Here is a 19931-nt window from a genome sequence, read left to right as displayed (position 1 = left end):
GCTGGAAAGGCCGAGGAGAGGAAGAACGAGAAGGTAAGGCCCGCCATCGCCCGCGCTCAAGGAGGGAGCCGGCGCCCGCCATCGCCCGCGCTCCCGCCGCTTCTCCCTCACGTGGGGCTCTCAAGGAGGGAGCCCGCGGCCGCTGGAAGCTGGCTTTCTTCACCTGCTGGCTCGGGCAGCCTCGTCTCGCGTTATTTTCACGCTTCATCCTTTTCCCCCACACATGCACTCCGCGCCATCCCCAACGCGGCTCTCGCGTTACCCGCTCGCCGGTGGGTAACGAAGCTGAGCCGCTAATGGGCTGAGTTTATACGTTTCTTCCAACGATCGGGGCCTGGATCTGCAAATTTGCAGCGGTGGGGAAAGACGTTATGGAGGGGTCTTGGCCGCCGAAACCGGGTGGCCGAGGCAGAAGCCATCTGCCTCGCTACGTGGGAGAAGCTGGTGGTGGTACCAGACCTGGGGCAGCCACAGACCCAGTAAAACGCTGGCTCGTGAGCAGCGGGAGCTGTTTTACTGCTCCAGAAACATCTCGACTCTGTTTCTTGCACAAACTTTCATTGCAGTGGCACAGCCAAATGCGGAGGAGGGAATTCAGTGCGGCTTGATGGGACATAGGTACGATGCACTGTAGGTTCAACTTCTTCGGAGCCAGGAAAGCCACCATGGAGAGCTGCTTTAAGCACTCCGCCTTTTCGGTTCTTGGCAAATATTTTGCTTTTACCAAATGTTTACATTGCGTTAGCAGTTGCCATTTATCAAAGCTGAGGGTTATCTCCGTACTGCCTAGCAGAACCCACTGATACAAACTGCCTGCTGGAAGCAAGATCCTGGTTTGTATCTGAGTAGAATGAAGACGTGTGGGGGCCTGCTTTTCCTTTGGTTCTGCAAAAAATCCTCTCCGTACGTTCCCCGAGCTTTTCCATGGTGACAGGCACATACAGGGTAAACATTTACTTTGTATATGGTAATGCTGAGGTTGCAGGTCTCACGTGTGGTCAGGGTCACAGATAATCCCTGGTTTCACAAGATGAGGAACACAAGTTTTAAAATCCTTTCCTTAATCCTGTCTTGAATTTTCTGTGAGTCCCTTTTGGTGAAAGAAGAAGGGTGTAGAACTTCTGCCCTGGATGTGAAATTTAGGTACTTGTTTACAAAGAATGACTTCCAAGTGTTCATCAAGGACTGCATGCTGTGTGAGCAGAAAAATACCTGCCACTTCTGCAAGTCCAAGGAAGTGTACGGTATTTGGCAGAAGGTGGTAGATCTGCACATTACCTCAGAGCTTTGTGTACTGGCTTATTTAATACTTCCTAAAACATATCATGCTATTCTATAGGTCCATATATTTTAATTCATGTGGGACTGCACACTGAAATTTCTTAGTCAAAATTATATCGAGTCCCTTCCTAAGATACTGGTTAACCTTTCCCAAGCTGTTACAGCTTTAAGTTACTGAATTTGGATGCAGAGAAATAAAGTTACGGGGTTTTTGAGCTCCACGGATGAAGGGGAGAAGCAAATAATATACTACATCATTGCTATGAGCATTGCCAAAGGCCAGTTCAGTACCTGGGAAGTATCAGAGAGAAATGAGAATAAAAATTTTCATCTCTGACTGGATTTGGTGGTGCATTACTGCCCTGTGTTGAACAATATATTCCTGAATCTCCTCCATGTCATATTTCACTTTCATTTGAGAAAGATCTGAGTTAACGATGCTGCCTTTCCTTCTAGAAGTAGTGACTGATGTTTGGCCAGTTAAGTTGTGTTCCTATTTTTTCCATAAACCCAAATATTTCTTTGAAGCAGTTGAGAGCTTGGATAATGCCAGACTAAAGCCGTATAACTATTCAAAAAGGAATCTGTGAGTCAGAACTGGAGCCATATCTGGAACCATGCTTGGTATTTCCAAAGTGGAGGCTGGTTGGGCAGGTTTTTTGGTAAATAGGGAACAGTCATAACACTCAGAAGGAATATCTGTGGAGAGAGGCAATATCTGTTATCAGTACACCTGATAGGAAAAAACAGACAAGTCCAAGGAGCAAAAAACAGAAGCAGGGACATAACTAGCAAACTGCCAGATAAGCAAAGATCGGAAGCAATTTATCTGAGTTAGTTTCATTATATTAATCAGTCAGGTACTTTGAGATGAAAGGAACAGAGGGGTTGTTAGTAAGAGGAGCGATAATAAGGTCTTCAGCTCTACCGAACACAAGACAGAAGAAATGCACAGGTAATTATCTCCTGAGAAATTGAGATTAGCAAATTGTATCTGAGGTAAATTGTAATGTGCCATAAGATTAGCATTGTTGTTGGAATCAACAATTTTTGGTGTCCCATCAAAATATTAATTTTAATCCCAGCTTAGTCTTTCCACTTTCTTTTGTAGGATTCCCTTGAGGATGAGGGCTGAATGATCAGAAGGAGAATGGCTGTTTTGGGAAACATTCTCTTGTTATGAACCACATTTTTCTTTCACACACTGAATGTCAGTGTGAGTTCACTACAGTACAGAGGGCACATGGTACATAGGAAGAAGTAGTTTCATTTGGGGATGGACATGCTGAGGATCCGTTGGTTTTCACAGTTCTGTTGTAGAAGATGTTTCTTTTGAGGGCTATGGAGATAAACTGCAATTCTTGCATTTATCAGTGATATAGTCAGATATATTGGTCCTCGGGAAATTTTCTTCAGGTGATGAGTTTAGCAAGGTTGGTTGGCTGCTTGAAGGCTGGGCTGGGAGATAGTGAGGAAAAGTATTTTAAGATATAATCTTCTACCAATTTATGTTTTATGATTTCCCACCTAGATGCCACTCAAGGGTACCAAATGTGACATCAAGGGGCAACTGCTGTAGTGAGTCTGTATATGCTATTTGTGTTGCTTGTTCCAAGACAGAATTGTCTTTACCTTGGGAGCAGCCTTGCTGAGTGTACTGGTGAGGTTGTCACTGTTAATGCTTTCCTCTGTGCAAATGTTTATATGCCAGTATCACAGGTTCCTGTTGGTGTGCAGCAGTCAGACACAGGCATATCCCAAGATTTCTCTAAAATCAAGGGACTCCAATTCCAATTTTTACCCGTTTCCTTGTGGTTCAAAGGCAAGTGGCAGAAATAATCCTAAGGATTACGGTTTTCAGCTCAGCAGGAATGGTTTTCTTGCTCGTCTTCTATTTATACAGCAAATAAATCCTTAGGTCTATTTTTTGACATCTCTAGTTCTCTACTTCAGCATATTTCTTGAAGGTCTTGATCCAGACTTCCAAACCTGCAGGTGAACCTTGGCACCTACATTCATTTAGGCACTCTAATAATAGTGTCTTACTGTCATACTCCTGCTGACTTAATCAGGAGGTAGAATATGGCCTGCACACCAGTCTTCACTTGTCGGTATACACCTACCCCCAGAGGATCCTGTCTGCAACTGGCCTTGTGCTCTGCTTCTCAACTCCTTGACCAGCCTCCTGTCCGTTTAGGGAACAGTTTCAAAGCTGCTCTCCTTTGCCAGCTGCTGGTGGTAGTTGATGAAAGACTGAGCAATAGACAGTGCTTTAAGTCCACTGTGCAACAGTGCTTGAAAAGTGCTCAGGTAGCCAAGCAGGCTTAGAAGTAGAGCACTTGAAAATCAAAGCTGTTTCAGTGCTGTACGCACGCAGTACAAAGCAGCGGGAAAGGCGGCTCACGCGGAGGTAGCACAGACATTACAGCAATAACAAGCTGGGGACTGAATAAAGACAAGGGAGCGTGGCAGAAGTCAAAGAGGTTAACGGTGGGCAGGGCAGCACGGGGGAGCGAAGAGCATTAGCAGCTGCCGGGAGATATAGCAGGGGGCACTGGAGAAGGGGGTGCCAGTGGGGAGGATGGAGGTGAAGGGTGCTATGTAAAGGCCATGGGGAGGGGTCCTGAAAGAGGAAAGTTGGAATATAGGGGCTGAAATCTATCTGAAGAAGGCAGTTGAAAAGAGGAAGGTGTAAAGGAGACTCTTCTTTTTCTCAAATATTTCCCGCCTGAGGCCAATTTTTCTTCTTTTCCAAGAAGGAGGTTTCCTTCCCCAGAAGGAAAATAATAATTCTCCCCCGAAGTCACTCGATTCCAAGTTAGGAACAGGAGTGTCCCAAAGACATCGCAGGGACAGGAGGGAGGTAAAAGAGAGAGTAAACGGGCAACAGTCATTTCCTTTAAGGGTAGGGGGTGGTATTAGGGGCTCTTTGAGCTGTCACTTCGTCATTTGCTAATATCTGCATGTGTAACCATCTGAAACTCAGAGAATTCAATGCCAGTTCCCGAAGCTTCTGAACATCTGAAAGAAAGGGATGGCTATCCCAGCTGTGGAATGGAAGCAAACCCCTATGTTTTGGGGGCTTTTTTAAATGAGGACCCTGGTTTTGCAGTCATGATGAGCACTGCCCAAGTTCAACTGGTAGATTACAGCTGAGAGCTTGTAATTATGGCATGACTACTGCTTTGACCTCGGTCAATTTTTGCTATAATAGTTTCTGCTGAACATAATCTGGGCTGGTGCTTAATACCTCTGATAAAACCACTTGTTTGAATGAATTAATGCATTTCTCATTAAATGTGCTCCTCATTACGTTAATCAAATCAAGCAAATCATGATGGGTGGTTTGACCACTGTAATTAAACTTTCTTTAAAATCCACTCATTTGGCTTTTGATGAGGATTTTGATTAAACTCATCCAAAATGTCTGGCCCAATATCTGCTAAAGAGGAAAATAAGAGCTTGCACTAGCAAGCAAGCCATTAATTCATCACTGAGTTATACCAATTCCTTACTGTTTTACCTAGCCAGAGTATATAGAAATATTTGAAAACTGGCAATGTAAAATCAAACATTTCTTACAAGTGTGCTGAGAGAACAAATCTGTTTGCAGCTTTAAATTTAGTAACTGTGTCCCTGGAATATATAGAGGATCTGGATAAGCAAATCACAACAAATGGGAAAATACGCTGGGCCGCTGTTTACTGATGTTAAGACAACAACAGACACATCTCCAGAAAATTACTTTGAACATGCACCAACAGTTTTGTATGTGAAGACTGAATTGGTAAACCTCTGTCTGTTCTCACCATTGTCACTCACTTTCTCAAATATTGGTCCTTCTGCTCAAAATAGCTGCATTCCTCAAATGATACAGTATGTTCGGCATGATCCTGGTGTAAGGACTACATTACAAAACAGAACAAGCCAAGGCCTGTTTTCTGGCCCTGCAAGTGTCCCTGCATGACTTGCATCCACACTTCCAAGCTTTCTTCTCCACCCAAAATAGGGTGACTGCATCCAGACTGCTCCCTGAGAACAGTCGTGGTATGTGGTGTGGCCTAACCCATGCCCGTACGTTGTCCTGGGAGAGTGCTGGTTGATATAAGCCAAACCCACAGCGGTTAATGGATGCAGACCAGGGTTTGATGCTAAATCCTGGCCTTGTTTTATATGCCAGTATAGACATGAGCAGCGAGATTTCTCTCTCCACCGCTCCCCCGTTCCACCAGTGCCCTCCTCTGCCTTCCCCTGATTTTCAGCCCAGTGCCCGGTCCCACCAGGCAGCGTCCCTCAGCGCAGACCCGCCGCCTGCACGCTTAGTCGCCCACCCCGGCTTTCCGTAGGGTTGGAGACTAAATCAAAAGCCCTTTGAAAATCTGGCTTTGTAAACTCTGACATGCTCTTTGACCTTAGTTCACATTACAGCTGTCTGTTTAAGCTCTCCGTTGGCACAACTGAAACTGCCTGAAGGACCTGATCCTACACGGTAGTGCACCTTCAGTTTTCACTTGCTAAAAGTGTTAAGTCTCTGCATTGCAACTTCTTCTCATACTAACTTGTCCCTGAGTGAAAAGGGTTTGTTATCGCTTCATGTCCACTGAAGAAATTTAATTCCTTATCCAGAAAATGGAAGATCAGTCTCAAAAGTGAAGTGTTGAGCGCTTGCAAGGACTTTGTAGATATAAAAGGACACGACAAAAATAGTGGTCACCCTGGGACGAGTAAAAGAAGCTAAGGACAGAGTTGATGAAAGTAGTTTTTTCAGATACAAAGTCAATATTACTGACTCTGAATTTTTGGAAGAGGAATTCAGTCTTCCTAGCAGATATGAAATGATTCAATATTTTTCACTTTGTAACCGGTTCATCTAAGAAAGCCCCATAAGTTGTACAGGTATGAAATGGAACGATAACAACTAAGTGACTAAATGAAAGCAGCACAAGACGTAAGAACGAACAAATTGCACAAGAGCAGAAGAGCCTGGTTTGAATTATTAGAGTAAGTGTATCAAAATATAGAAAGCATTAAGAGGAAGCAACGTTGGAATAGTAATGTGAAGGTTTGCATCAGAAAGCTAAAGAATAAGTTCTGTGATATTAATTTGCTTGGGTACTCTGTAAGACATCCGAGTCGGTCCTCGAGCCACCAATACCACAGTTTCACCAACCATTTTCAGTCAGATTTGACTTTTCAGTTTAATGTGTGTTCCAGTTTGTTCCTCAGTAAGGATGCTTTAATCTGGAATGTTTTAGTGCAGTTCTCTCAAGACTTGTGCACAGAATACATACTGTTAATCCATTTCCTCTCAACAAAGGCAAGGGGACTGTCTTCATCACAAATGAACCACTGCTTCCCATGCTCCAGAAAGCGAATCTTGGCTCTGTGACCAGCAAGTGATTCACCAGAAACTTGGCCAGGGAGTGGAAACCTCTTTTTCTGGTCATGTGAATTCAGGCCACAAAGTTCTGGTTTAGGGCAGAGAACTCATGCTTAAAATCTCTCTCCGGCACCTTCTCCTTCATCGTTAGAGTTCAATTTGAAAGGACAAAAACCTGGCAAGTCGCTGATGAATATTTCAAGGCTGGCAAATAACCCTGCCAAAAGCATGAGCCCCAGCTGTCAAAACATAGAAAACTTCAGCTTTACAATTAAACAGATTTCTGTTATTTCTGACTGGCTAGGATTCTTTTGCTTAGATCAAGGGCAATAAGCCATTGATCAAAATTTCTTTTTCTTCTTCGCATTTTTGATGTTAGGAAATGCTTTCAAACTCCCCACAGATATTTCAAGCGTTGACTTTACTGCCAAGCAGTCTCCGAAAGCTATTCCTCTTCTCTCTCCTCTCCCCCCGCCTCTGCTTATCTGCCTCATAGTGCTGTCAGGATTTCTCAAGTGTCCACAGTGGATTTCTCTAACGTCATTTCGAGTGGTTCTATGCTGCGTTCTGCAGCCGTAAGGGGAAGCGGATCCAGGGGAAGAGAAGAAGGAGAGTGCTTTAGCTTCAAGAGGAAATTCAGTTTATCTTCTAACTGGAGACAAAGCTGTTTGGATGCCAAGGCACAGCGTTCTTCTGGCACCTGTAGAGACCTGATTTTATAACACAGAGGACGCAGAGGCTTTTACTAAATCCTTAGTGCTTCTTAGGGAAGAAAGTAGAACTGACAAAAGAAAGAGCATGCAAGGGAGCGCTGGAAGCAGAAGGCTGGAGGCGTGTGTGTGCACGAGTGCGGGTGCATGTCTGCATGTGAGCATCCCGGCACTGGCGTTCCCATGGCGTTCCCCTGCCTGCAGAAGGAATCACGCAGGACCAGATGGCTGGATGGGGCCAGGCTGTGGGAGGGGATGGCAAGCATCTCCTTGGATTAATCGGGTGAAATGTAAGCACTCTTGTGGTATCGATGGGAGATGTTGACGCATCCCGGCTGTCGAGGGATCATAGGGGCCAATCCCCACCCCAGACCACACAACTCTGGAGCTGAGCATCCCATCACAGCTTCTGCCCTCTCCCTGCCCTGTCCCGGAAGAACGTGGTTTGATCCCTCATTCCTTCATAACATCAAGCTCCCAACTCCCGTGCACAGGTAAAAAAAATAACAGAGTGCAAATGCTGTGCCTGTCCCTGTCCTCCACTTTCTGCCTTGGAGCAGTAACACACGGAGCTGGCATGGGGCTGCCACTGCCCCACCACTCCCAGGAAGGAGGACATGGAGGATGAAACCATTCCAGCAGAAAAACACAATAAGAAGCTGGATGCCTTGAAAACAATGACACAACTTGCAATGTGTCAGAGTTGGTGGCATCTTGGCCTCCCACGTGTCCACGACTCATTTGCTTTCCTCAGTGGTGTTCCAACTACGAATTCACAAGCCAGTAAGTCTTAAACCACCAAGAGCGACAGAGATTATTCACTCAGATACAACTGTCTCAGGTGCCAATGCAGTTGTTTTGTGGAGACAAAGTTTGAACTTTCCTGTGAAAATCAACTTTTCGGTGCCCATGTTTCTGGTTTTGGTCACACAGGTGCTGTTAATTTTCCTTTCTCTTCTCTGTAGTTAAGCATAATAGGTGGGTTAAAATATCTAGCATCAATGCAAAAATACTTCCATAAGTTCTGTTAGAAGAATTACATAAACTAAATGGAATTGCAGTTTCTGACAAACATCAGCACTGTAGGAACAGCACGTTATAACAGACAGCAGATATCTGCAGTATGTTTCTGTTTTTATCATGTAACTCGAGGGCATAACCAAGTTACAGCAAAGGGGTATTTATCTTATTTTGTACATTTTTGTTTATTTTTCATTTTGCAGTAGCAGCAGAAAGATTCACAAGACCTCAGCTTTTCTTTTGACAAATGGTAAAGCCACTTTAAAGTCAGTCTGGGTTGTTATTTTTTTGACTGAACATCTCAAGCATCTAGTAATTCCCTTCAGACTGAGTCAGTGCTGGTCTCTGAAGGACTGAAAAAAAAAAAAGTTCTTATTATGCCCTCTGGAGAAAAGATCAGTCTCAGGAATTCAGAAAGTACACCATGCAAAAGTTGCTTTTCAGACGCTATGTCTGCAGGCTGTCTGTAATCAATTAATATAGGGTGTCAAGCAGTCAACCTTTTAAAAAGCAATTCATTATAAAGGCAGAACTCAGCCTGTTGCTTTGCATTTTTGCATGTATTTTTTTGTTTGTTTCATATTCACTGATATGTTTCTGCAAGTTAAGACTATAGAAGCTAAAATATTAACCTTCACTCACAGCTCACTGTATTCAGCACACTAGCAGCAGGCTGGCATTGGGCTTCGTCACCAGATGCCCCAGGGAGAGAAGAAGTAATTTAATGTGAGTCCATTGGCAACTTGTTTTGCAGTAAAGTGGATTTCCTGTACTGTAGTTCCTAGTCCAAATTCATGATCAGTTCAAATCTGGTCTATTTTACAATGGAACTAGCTGGCTTTTTTGATGACTTCAGAGATCTCTATTCCCTCCTGTACAACATCATGTTATTCTTCATATCTTAAGTTTTGAGACAGAAAAGGGGGGAGGTCGGGCGGGCAAATCCCATCAACACGATGATGCCTGCTGTGGCAAGGGAAACGCATAAGCTAGGCTTTGATCAGGACATGAAAGAGAGAACTGATTTTCCAACTCTTTACATTTTTCTGGACAGGTTTTATATCTAAGCCAGATACTCCTGGTTGGCAGGCTTAGATACAACCTGGCCGAGAGATAGAGCTGGCCAGCAGGGAAGGTGGCACAGAGGAGGTAGGAAGGATGGTGGTCCCACAGGCCTGGGATGGGTTTCCATTCACCAGCCATGATAAAGTCAGATGCATGCTGACTACCCACCACAGATGTCTAACTTTTCTTAAAATCATTCAATTAAGATAATTCCGTAACTTCCCTGAGCAATCTATTCCTGTCCTTTCATATTCCTAAGGCCAGAAAATTCCCCGTTATCCCTCCTGACTCTTTTATGGTTACAAATGAATCTTGCTTCTTCATGCCCTGCTCCAGATGAACAGCTGATCAGCTTTCTCCTGACAGTCTTCCATGTATTAGAGAACTAACAATGTGTTCAGTCCTCAAGAGCGCTCTTCTTTCAACCTCACTGAGGCCAGCTCCTAATCTTTCTTCACAGGTAATGCTTTCTAGGCCTCCGATTACACTTTCAGCCCATCTCTGGGCAGTCTTCAGCTTGCTGGCGTCTTAAAGAGCAGTGCCCCAGAGTGGAGTTTTGTTGAGACCTTGTTCGTGCCAATTAGGATGGAATAAGCACTTCCCATGGCTTACATACAAGATGTTTGTTAATATGTTTCCAGATGAAGTTTGCCTTTTTTGCAGCAGCATCTTGACTCATGCCAAGTTTGTGATCCAGTGTAACTCCCACAGCCCTTTTCGCAGAGCTGCTGGCTGGCCAGTCGCTCCTCATTTTGCATCTGTGCATTTGATTTCTCCTTCCTAACAGCAGCATGCCATGCTTGTCTTTACAGATTTACATGGTGATTTGGGATCATTTCTCCATTTTAGGAAAATTGTTCTGAATTCTTACCCTGGTTATCCTTCTGGTGTGGGTTAACCCTGGCAGGCAGCTTAGCCTCACCAAGCCGCTCACTCAGTCCCTGCCAGAGTGGGAAGGGGGAGAAAATCAGAATGGTGAAAGTAAGAAAACTCATGGATTGAGATAAAGACAGTTTAATAGGTAAAGCAAAAGCTGCATGTGCAACCAAAGCAAAACGAGGAATTCATTCCCCACTTCCCATGGGCAGGCAGGTGTTCAGCCATCTCCAGGACAGCAGGGCTCCAGGACGCCTAACGGTGACTTGGGAAGACAAATGCCATCACTCTGAATGTCCTCCCTTCCTCCTTCTTCCCCCACCTTTTATTGCTGAGCATGACATGGTATGGTCTGGGATATCCCTTTCGTCAGATGGGGTCAGCTGTCCCAGCTGTGTCCCCTCCCAAATTCTTGTGCACCCCCAGCCAACTCACTAGTGGGGCAGCAAGAGAAACAAAAAAGGCCTAGACACTGTGCAAGCAGTGCCCAGCAATAACTAAAACAAGGTGTGTTATTACCCTTGTGTGGTCACAAATCCAAAACATAGCACCACATGAGCTACTACGAAGAAAATTAACTCTGTCCCAGCTAAAACCAGTCCACCTTCCAACTGCTTGCAGACTTAATCAGCTCAGTGCCCACTGCTGGTTTTAGAAGCGCGCTCTCTAGCTCACTTACCAAGTAATTAATGAAAAGATTGACTAGCACTGCAACTGAGACAAGCCCTGTTGGTACCTACTTGAAATGTCCTCTTGGTTTGACAGAAAATCATTAACTGGAAAACATTGCAAAGCAACTGGTAGCATCTGGTTAACTGCAGTTTGAATTATTGCATGTATGCTGCTGAGTTAAAAAAAGAGTTCAAGACTGGAAGGCACCCTTCAAATACACACATCGCTGTCCTAGCAGGAAGAAGTTGAAAGAACAAACTTGTGCGAGATAGTCATCATACTGCCTGCTCTTCTGTGGGAAGATTGTCAGATACAGCAAAGTAATCATAGTACAGGAGCTTGAATAGAAGTCATGATTGCTTAACTAATGGACTACTAATTCTGTTATCTTTGTAGGCAGAGACATTCCAATCAACCATGATCAAATTGAAGATGAGGCAATTCTAAGTCAATGTTTACCCACGCTGTTTTGCTAAAATGAAAATAAGAAAGGCTGTCAGTCTGTACAGACCATCAACCACTGCGGTCAAGGAGAATCTTGCACTGTTATCTGACTTGTTTAAAAGGGTTTTCATCTTCATCTATGGAAGGTGGGCTCAGAGATGGACTACTATGACACAGCTGTCATTTCTGCTCCAGTGTGGTAGTGATTTTATCTTTATATGGTTTCCATCATTTTCAGATGTGGGGTGTATGTGCCCAACATCTTCACAGAGGCATTTTGAGCTTATGTGTTAAAATTGACCATTTCTTTCTGTTAGCGGGAAGGATCCAGCTTTTATTTCAGGTCAGGCTGGCCTCTTCTGTATCAGTTAACTATCTGGCAGAGTAAAGAGGAATATGCTGTATATGTGTTGCCATTGCTAATTATTTCTGCAGTAGTCGCATGTGAAAACACCAACCAGATGTCACTGCCTTATTGTGTAGCACGCTCCAGACAAGCAACAAATTCGTGTCCAGAGAGCTCTTGAGGTTACAGATGTGACTATGTGTGTAACCCGTCTGAGATGACCCTCACTGGCTGCACCACTGAAATCATCCTACTACCAGGTTTGGCATAAAGCATGTCCTCGGACATTTTGGGGTTACCCAAATCAGCTTAACCCTGACGTTTGAGCTAACATGTTTTGTCTCACCATTGGGGTAGGATGAGGAAACGGAGAACATTGGCTTAGGTGGCACACGTGACAGGTGGTAATTTGTTAGATCAGAGCAACTCAATTGCATTTAATTATATGGTCATACCTGCAGGTCATGTGTCAGGGGAAAAAAAGTGGATAAAACAGACAAAGGAATGGAAGATAGGATGGAGCGATAGGATTGCAATGTAAAACCAGGCTTAGCGCAAAAGGAAGAAAAGCCCCAGTGCTGTTGACTCCCTTCCCTACTTATCCCTAGTTGTTCCCTTTGGTTAGCTGTATTTTTCATTGATAATCCTTCTTGCTCAGCTCTTTAATTTAAGAAAGGGGACTTTTATACTCCTAAAGACCCGACTTTAGTATAAGGATACTGGGAGGGTTTTTTAGCAAATGGTCTTTGATGGCTCCATTTTTATTTTTTAAGTAACAAAAAGACAAAACTAGGAAAAAAGATGAAATCCAATTTTTGCTGAAGAGAGGGTGCTCTTATTACAAATGCTGCCAGGGCTTGAGCAGCTTCTAGCAAGCCTCATGCTATTGCAAAGCTTACTAGTAATTACAACCCAAGTGTTGTGACATTTGGAAAGCTGCATTGCCTTGGTCACTTAATCAAAGAAATTGTCATTTCCATGCCCGGGCATTCCTCTGACACTGACAGCCACTTACTTTGCAATCCTTTAAAATTATTCTGGGATTTTTTCTTCATTTTTTAACGAGCATACGTGATCAGTTGGTCCCTATAAGAGAAAAGGGCTTCAGTCAACTCAGCGCGTCCCACAAGTAATTCACAGGGCATTGCTTGGAAACATAGTAGGACCGAAAATGCCTGTAGCACAGCTGACGGGGAAGGTTGCAGAAACCTCAGCTGCATTGCCTGCAAAGCTTATGCCCCGTAATAATTGATCGCACCTCAGTGCGCCGGACCAGAGCTCTGTCCCTGTGCCATGCTGCTGAGTGCGGCGAGGACTGCGATGCCCGTGGATGCAGAGCCCCTGGGGCTCCCTGCACGCCCACGGGTGACGAGACGCTGAGCTTCCCCTTGCTCCCAGAAAAGAAGCCATTGGCTCGAGCACGTTGGTATTTCTCTTCTTGATGCTAATGAAGCATCGCTTGCCTTGTTCGAGACACGCTGTCATGAGGGCAGGAGGGCGCAGGGGCAAGACCTAATTTTTTTAATGCGTGAAATACATGACGAATCTTTTTTTTGGGGTGCTCAGATTTGATGCTGTGGAAGCTGCCAAAACTTCAGAGAGAGTGAAATTTTCATGCTCCTGGCTTTGGTGGTGTCAAGGACCTGCTTCTACAATGTCAGACCATCTGAGAACCGTCAGGGCCCCTCCCGTTCCTGCTCCTCACCCGGTCCAGGAGCAGTGCAAAGCCCAGCTCATTTTCAGAAATACGTTGCCTGAGCAAGAAGAGCTTCTGCTTTCGTCACCTCTAGGCCACAGTCCGTGCGGGTGTGATATGTTCTGTCAGTCTCAGCTGACTCCTCAGTGTCTAGCTAAATGCATCTTTTATGAACTGATGAATTCTTTGTAGGAATTATTTCACTGTAATGTGTTCCAGTGTCTGGTACATGCAAATCCTGGCAATTTTTCATTGTCCACAAACAGCCCTTTTTCTCTTCCATGAGGAATTGATTTTGAGAGAAGACTATACCTCCTGTGATGCCTGAATTTTCCACAAGCAATCTTCCCTCTGAGTGCAGGCCCGCCCAATACCATTTAGTTTGTTGGAAGTGCTGAAATTGCAGCCTGAGGTGGCACAGCTGCTGGAACAATATCAACCAAGTGGGAATAGATACATCAGCGACAAGGGACAAGATGACCTCCACTAATCCAAACCTTTTACCCACATGTTTCTGTTTTCCATAAAAATACAAGTCTCACTTGCCTGTCATTTAAAAAGATTACAGAGCAAGACCAAGCAATTTTAACTGTTTGCTTCTGAAATGAAATCCATCCCTTGTGAATGGGGAGAGCCAGAGCTAACTACGTGTAAGATTAGAGTATGTCAAAGCACATCCTGACTTCGGTCATTGATTCTCTCTCATTCAGGTGTTCAATGAGTGAGTTTGCTCTGCCTTTCTGCAAAATGTGAGTGTTGCTCCTGGTGCTCCCCAGGACCAGTAAATCTTGTTTGCTTCCTTATGAGAGACAAGGAGCAGCAAGCTAACCAGTCAGTCTAAATCATCTTATTTAAAAACACTAATTCTACGCAGTTTGTCTAACAGCTCATTTCAGAATCCTGTGCTGTCAGTGAAGCTGTGATAGATTCTCCTCTAGTTCGAATAGATGAACCTAAAGTTTCAGAAGGTTGCTCATACTCGGTCCAGCTGTTTTGCTTAAATTCTCTGGAAAGTACAGTTAGTCTACCAGAGTTGCCTAAATCATCTAGTCATACTTGATTTATATTAACACAAAGGTTTAACATTTGCTGGGCTTCAGTTTAGGGGAGGTCTTTGAGGCACGGCATAGGATTATGTAGGAGACCCCCGTGGTAGCTCTGAGGAAGCCCTTGGTACGTACAAAGGCAGTGCAATGCCACGTTAGGAAGCAAGCTGGGCTCCGGGAAGCAACAGGGCCTTGTCAGCCCCGTCATCCGTATTTTTGTGGCTCCTCAGTGCAGGGCGAGTGGTGCAGCCCTCGATCTACGATGTTTTGCACAGCAGAGGCAGAGCTGAGGAATCCAAATAGCAGTTGCAGGGCTGTGAATTGCTCTGGGGTTGCAGGTCCTAACCTTTTGTGTCTCTTCCTTGGCTGACACTTCATCCTGCCGGCTGCCTTTTGCCCTCTCTCAGACCCCTGCAGCCAAGGAAGTCTCTGAGCAGCTGATTTCCCAAAGCTGGGAGGGCACAGGGGAGGGCTCAGTCCTGGCTTTGTCCTGTTTCCTATGCTCTTGCCCAAATAGCTAATTTTTTTTTATCATAGCAATCATTCTCACTGTTTTTATGATCTCTTTGTAACGAGGTGGAGTCACCCTGTGTATGCTGTAAGTGCTGTTTCATTTACCTGTTGGGACTTCCTGAAGCAGAGGTTGGATCCATACCATTATTTTAATAGCCCTTGCTAGATCTGTTCTCCATTAATTTGTCTAATCCCCTTTGAACATGTTCATACTTTTGGCTTCCACAGTACTGTGTGCAGTATGTCTCCATTTAATTATGTGTTGTGTGAAAAAGTGCTTCCTATTTTTTAGTTTCAACGATTTGCCTGATAATCTCATTAGGTTCCCCCTAATTCCTGTATTGTGGGAAATAACCGATCTGTTCCCAAGTTACCTTTTCTGTGCAGGCAGGGATTTTGTAAACCACTATCATATTTCCCGTCAGTTGTCTGCTTTCCAAGCAGGCATCTCCAATGTACAGGAGTTGTTGCGCACCTCTCATGGTCCTCGCTGGCCTTCTCTGTGCTGTTCATAGTTCTGCAATATCCTATTCCAGCTGCGGTGGCCAGAACAGGACACAACGTTCGGGAAGGTAGGTATGGCAGGGCTTCCCGCAGCGTTGTTTTCTACAGGTGGTTTTTACCTCTTTCTCTAGACCTTTCCTAACAACTCCCAATCTTCTCTTTTGCCTTTTGGACACTGCTGAGTATCAGGTTTTAGGAGTGACTCCCTTTCTGTGTGAGAATAGGCAGTTTAGAGTCAATAGTAGCATGGGAATATTTGGGATTTGTATTCCCAGAGCACACACTGCGTTTGCTTTTTGGCTAGTTTCACAATGGACTGTTAACTTTTGCTGAGTACGGAGGTTTGTTACCTTTAAGGCTCTTGCTTTGTACTGGAATTCATCATTCCCATCTAATGTGGGGGTAGAATTAAGTGCCTAGAAAATGGGATTCACAAAATCTGACAAGCAGAACAGGTGTCTAAGCCAGCGGGAGATACTGGTTGGGAAGGGTGGCTTGGATCTTGTTTTTTCAGTCTGAGGAAGTTACCTGCTTCCACTTGAGATTCAGGGCATGTGCCCAGCTCTGCAGGGTGCCAAGGTTTCCTTCCAGAAATAAAAGATGAGGATCTCTTATACGACTGAGCAGGAAATCTTGTTCATGCTTGGGCATCCCACACTTGAAGCACTTGCATGAAACTCCTGGATTGTTTTCTCCCAAAATGAGATGGGAGCCCACATTCCCCAGGGAAATTATGTATGCTTTACACCTCTTTACAGGCTGTGCGGCAGGCAGGAGAGTGGAGCAGAGAAGGGGAGATCTCAGTGCTTTGTGCTGACGTTCCCTTACTTGTTGTAGGCTAATCAAACATCTAGTGGATTGCAGCGTGAAGAAGGGAGCTGAATGTCAAATGCGTGCAAGGATATCATGCCTGCTCCCTTCTTTTGTGTTCCCAAAGAGGTTGCTCGCACTTCAAAGGCAGAGATGGACTAAAATCAGGACTAAAACACATCCATCTGAGCATGGTTTTAGAGATAGTGGCTCCTTGGAAATAAGTGGAAATGTTGCCACGGGCTTCATGAGAACCATGGTTTCATCCCCTTCTTTGGTGTTGTCCTTGCATTTCACTTTGTCAGGACACAATTTTGAGTTACTTCATCACAGCAGTAGTTTTCAATTCCCTCATGCTCTGTTTCAGCTGTTCCCACTAAAAAAAAAATCACTGAAAACTGTTATTGGGGCATGGAGTAAGTTGTGTATCTTAACGACTTTCCATCCTTTTCATAACCATCACCTATTCCCTATGTACCAGGCCAGGAAAAGCAATGAAATACAAAACTATCCATCCATCAGCTTCTCCCTCCATCAAACACAGAAGAAAAACAATATCAGTGCAGCAGATCGTCTGTCCCTCATTCCCCATTAATCGTGTTAGCGTTCCTTTTGCCTTCTGCCTGTTCTGAATTCAGCAGCCTCCAGGAAGCTCACTGAGAGCTGAGACTCTCTGCTTCCTCTTCAGGTTTTTTTCCTTTTGAGCTAGCTTTTAACTTTGTTCCAGTGTTTGAAAGATCTAATATTCTGTCTAAATTGAATATTCAAATATATTTTTAGATTCCCTCTTTTTCTCTTTTAGTAGTCTCTAGAGCCTTGCATCCGCCCCAGTTCAACAGCAGCACATGATGAAGTGCCTGTGTGCTTTGCTGTACTGGGGCCTGAACACTAGTTTCTTCTTCTCAGTTTTGTTTTCAAAACATTTGAAATTCCCAATCAGGTCCAGCTGCAAGATATTTTACTTTTTTCCTCCTGGCTTTAATACTAGTTATCTTCAAATTAGTGACCATAAGTAATATGTTTGTGCATGTATGTATGCATATTACTATCACTGGCATTTAAAAGCTAATGATATTATGATCCTAAAATCCTTTTTGTTCCTTGGCATTTAACTTGTATACTGAGATTATAATAATAGACTTCTGGCCAGAAGCAGTTGTGTCCCTTAAAAACTAAAGCTTGGGCAAGTATTTCCATACAATGTATGATACAAAACTAGTCTTTCCCTAAAATCAGAAGTAATTGTGTAGTAAGTAATTACTGTTGTCTTGTTCAGTATGTCATCTGTGCCTCATGAGAAATAGTGGCAAACTGCAAATGATAAATACATATCCAAAGACATTCCAGACCTGAAGCTTTCCTTTGAGAAGATGCTGGTTTGTTTTTTGTGCCTTTTAAATAATTATCAAAATCTCAAGTCCAATAATTTTACAGATTTTAAAAACCCAAATAGCTTTTTTCCTAAAAAGCATAATCCAAATACCACCTACTTTTTAAATGCAAGCATCAATGACCAGTAGCCACATTGGAATCAGAATAAAAATGTACTGTTCTCCAGACATTAACTTAAATTTACTGAAAACAAGTACTGACCAAGTTAAACAAGCAATAGTAGTGGTTTGGGGGTACTGACTGATAGATGAGTTCTTTATTTGTTCTGTAGAGCTCAGGTCAGCATTTAAACAGTTTTGTTTCTCTTTTCTTCATTTTTAAGTGAAACCTTTTTCTCCCTCTGGCTCTCTTATCTATTGAGGTAACTGGTGTTGCATGAGAAATTACCTCATTTCAATGGCTGGAGCCAGTTTTTCTATCAGCTGTGGTAAGGTTTCCTCATTTATTTAATGAGCCTAGATAGTTAGGAAATTAAGTATTAGGAGCTGCAGATGAAGAAAACTAAAACAGAATTTTCTGTTTATTAGGGTGGTTAAAAAAAGAAAAGATCTGTATTAATATAGGCAGTACATATAATTGGTATTTGGATTATGGCATGATTATTACTTTGCAGACAGGGGACTCTGTTATCACTCAGTCATCAACGAAGTAGCTGCATTCTGTGCTCATCTCATCCCTGAAGCTGAAAGAAGAGCTAGTTATTATCTTCAAGTGGGGTTATTAATGAGGGGAAAAATCATCCCCAATTACTGTGAAGCAAAATATTTCAACATTTACATATCTGAGACTTTAATTTTCATCTAGTCCTTCATGAGTTCTTAAGCTCAGACTGTATTCACTTCTCCAAACGTTCCCACAGCGACATAGCAAGGGGAACGTGCACCTGCCCGAGTGCTGGCTGCCCCAGGTGAACACTTCACATGGAAATGCTGCTCCTTCCAGCCTTGTGCTGCCAGACACTGATTTCCACCGAGATTCCTTCGTGCTACACCGTAGGAATGGAGTCTCAAGCGTAGGCTTTGCTAGAGAAGTAAGAAATTCTGACCTGCCTATACTGTCTGTGTTCACAGAGCTTTTTTCCTTAACTAGAAACAGCCTGGGATTTATTTGAAAGAGCTAATTTCACTCTTTTGCTTTTTTTTTGAACAAGCTATTGATCCTTGTGAAATTAGTGGTTTGGAAGTTTTGACTCTAAATCTCCTAGAATAAATCCTGAGCAACACAAAGGTGATGATTTAAATTCAGTTAAAAATGTGGGCAGTAACCAGGAGATGGGAGGAGTGCTGTCCATACTGTGAAGCCATCCATCAACACAGATGCGAAGGTCTGACCTTGGCAGGTTCAGGAGGTAGGGACGTCAAACACAGTTTGCAGTCAATTGGAAATGTAGCTACTAGACAAAGAAAACTCAATAATTACACAGCTGTTTCAGTAGATTGCAGATTTCCTAGAAAACAATAAAACAGCCATCTGTGAATGAAAAAAGTAAAGCATCTTTTTTCTCCATTCAAAAACTTAATTCCTGAAAGTCATCAGATATGTCCTCTGTAAACTTCTTATCTCTCTTCAAAACCCCCAGAGTCTGTAACCAATCGGTGTACATTTCTCTGCGGCATTTATGCCCATTAATGCCTCGTTGATTTACAGTGAAACTGCTGAAGAAAGGACTGTCTTGGACAGCCATATAAATATTAAATTAATTTCTTGTGAAGGATGGCTGCTATTACACTAAATATTAAATGAATTCATAATACTTGGACATTTGCAATAAATCACTACTGGGACTGCATACTAACATCCCATTCCCAATCTTGTCTTTTTTTTTAATATGAAAGCCAGGGAAAAGGACTGATTGCTCTCAAAGAAATGTACAGCTTTGTAACAACACTGGAGTCATTAACGAATTCCCATGGCGCAAGGAGGAGTTTTAACTTAGTCCCATTTTACAGATGGGAGGAGGCATGAAGGGGTTTAAGTTGAACTGCTGATCACAGGAGGTTCAAACCCAGTCTGTGTCTCATGAGAGACATCACAGTAAATTATCAGCTCCTTACAGTCCTTGTTTTGCTTGAAGTGCTCTGAGCAGCATCGGCAGAGGATCTGGCAACGTGACACCAGAAGGCTGAGAGCATTTGCCAGACTCAGAGAGGAAAAGTGCTGGATGTGATGTCTAATC

At 43.6% G+C, this 19931-nt stretch overlaps 1 protein-coding gene across 1 annotated transcript in view; it reads left to right on the top strand.

Annotated features, from left to right (window-relative positions):
- The window catches only part of SH3RF3 (SH3 domain containing ring finger 3), a 180390-nt gene that overhangs the window by 146089 nt on the left and 14370 nt on the right, over window positions 1-19931 (top strand). The gene's annotated exons all lie outside the window — the stretch shown is intronic.

The sequence above is a fragment of the Haliaeetus leucocephalus genome, unplaced genomic scaffold, assembly GCF_000737465.1.
Source record: "Haliaeetus leucocephalus isolate CR32 unplaced genomic scaffold, Haliaeetus_leucocephalus-4.0 Scaffold495, whole genome shotgun sequence".
In the NCBI taxonomy this organism is placed as follows: Eukaryota; Metazoa; Chordata; class Aves; order Accipitriformes; family Accipitridae; genus Haliaeetus; species Haliaeetus leucocephalus.
Note: the sequence above shows the minus strand (reverse complement) of the source record. Positions and strands in the feature narration are given on the sequence as shown.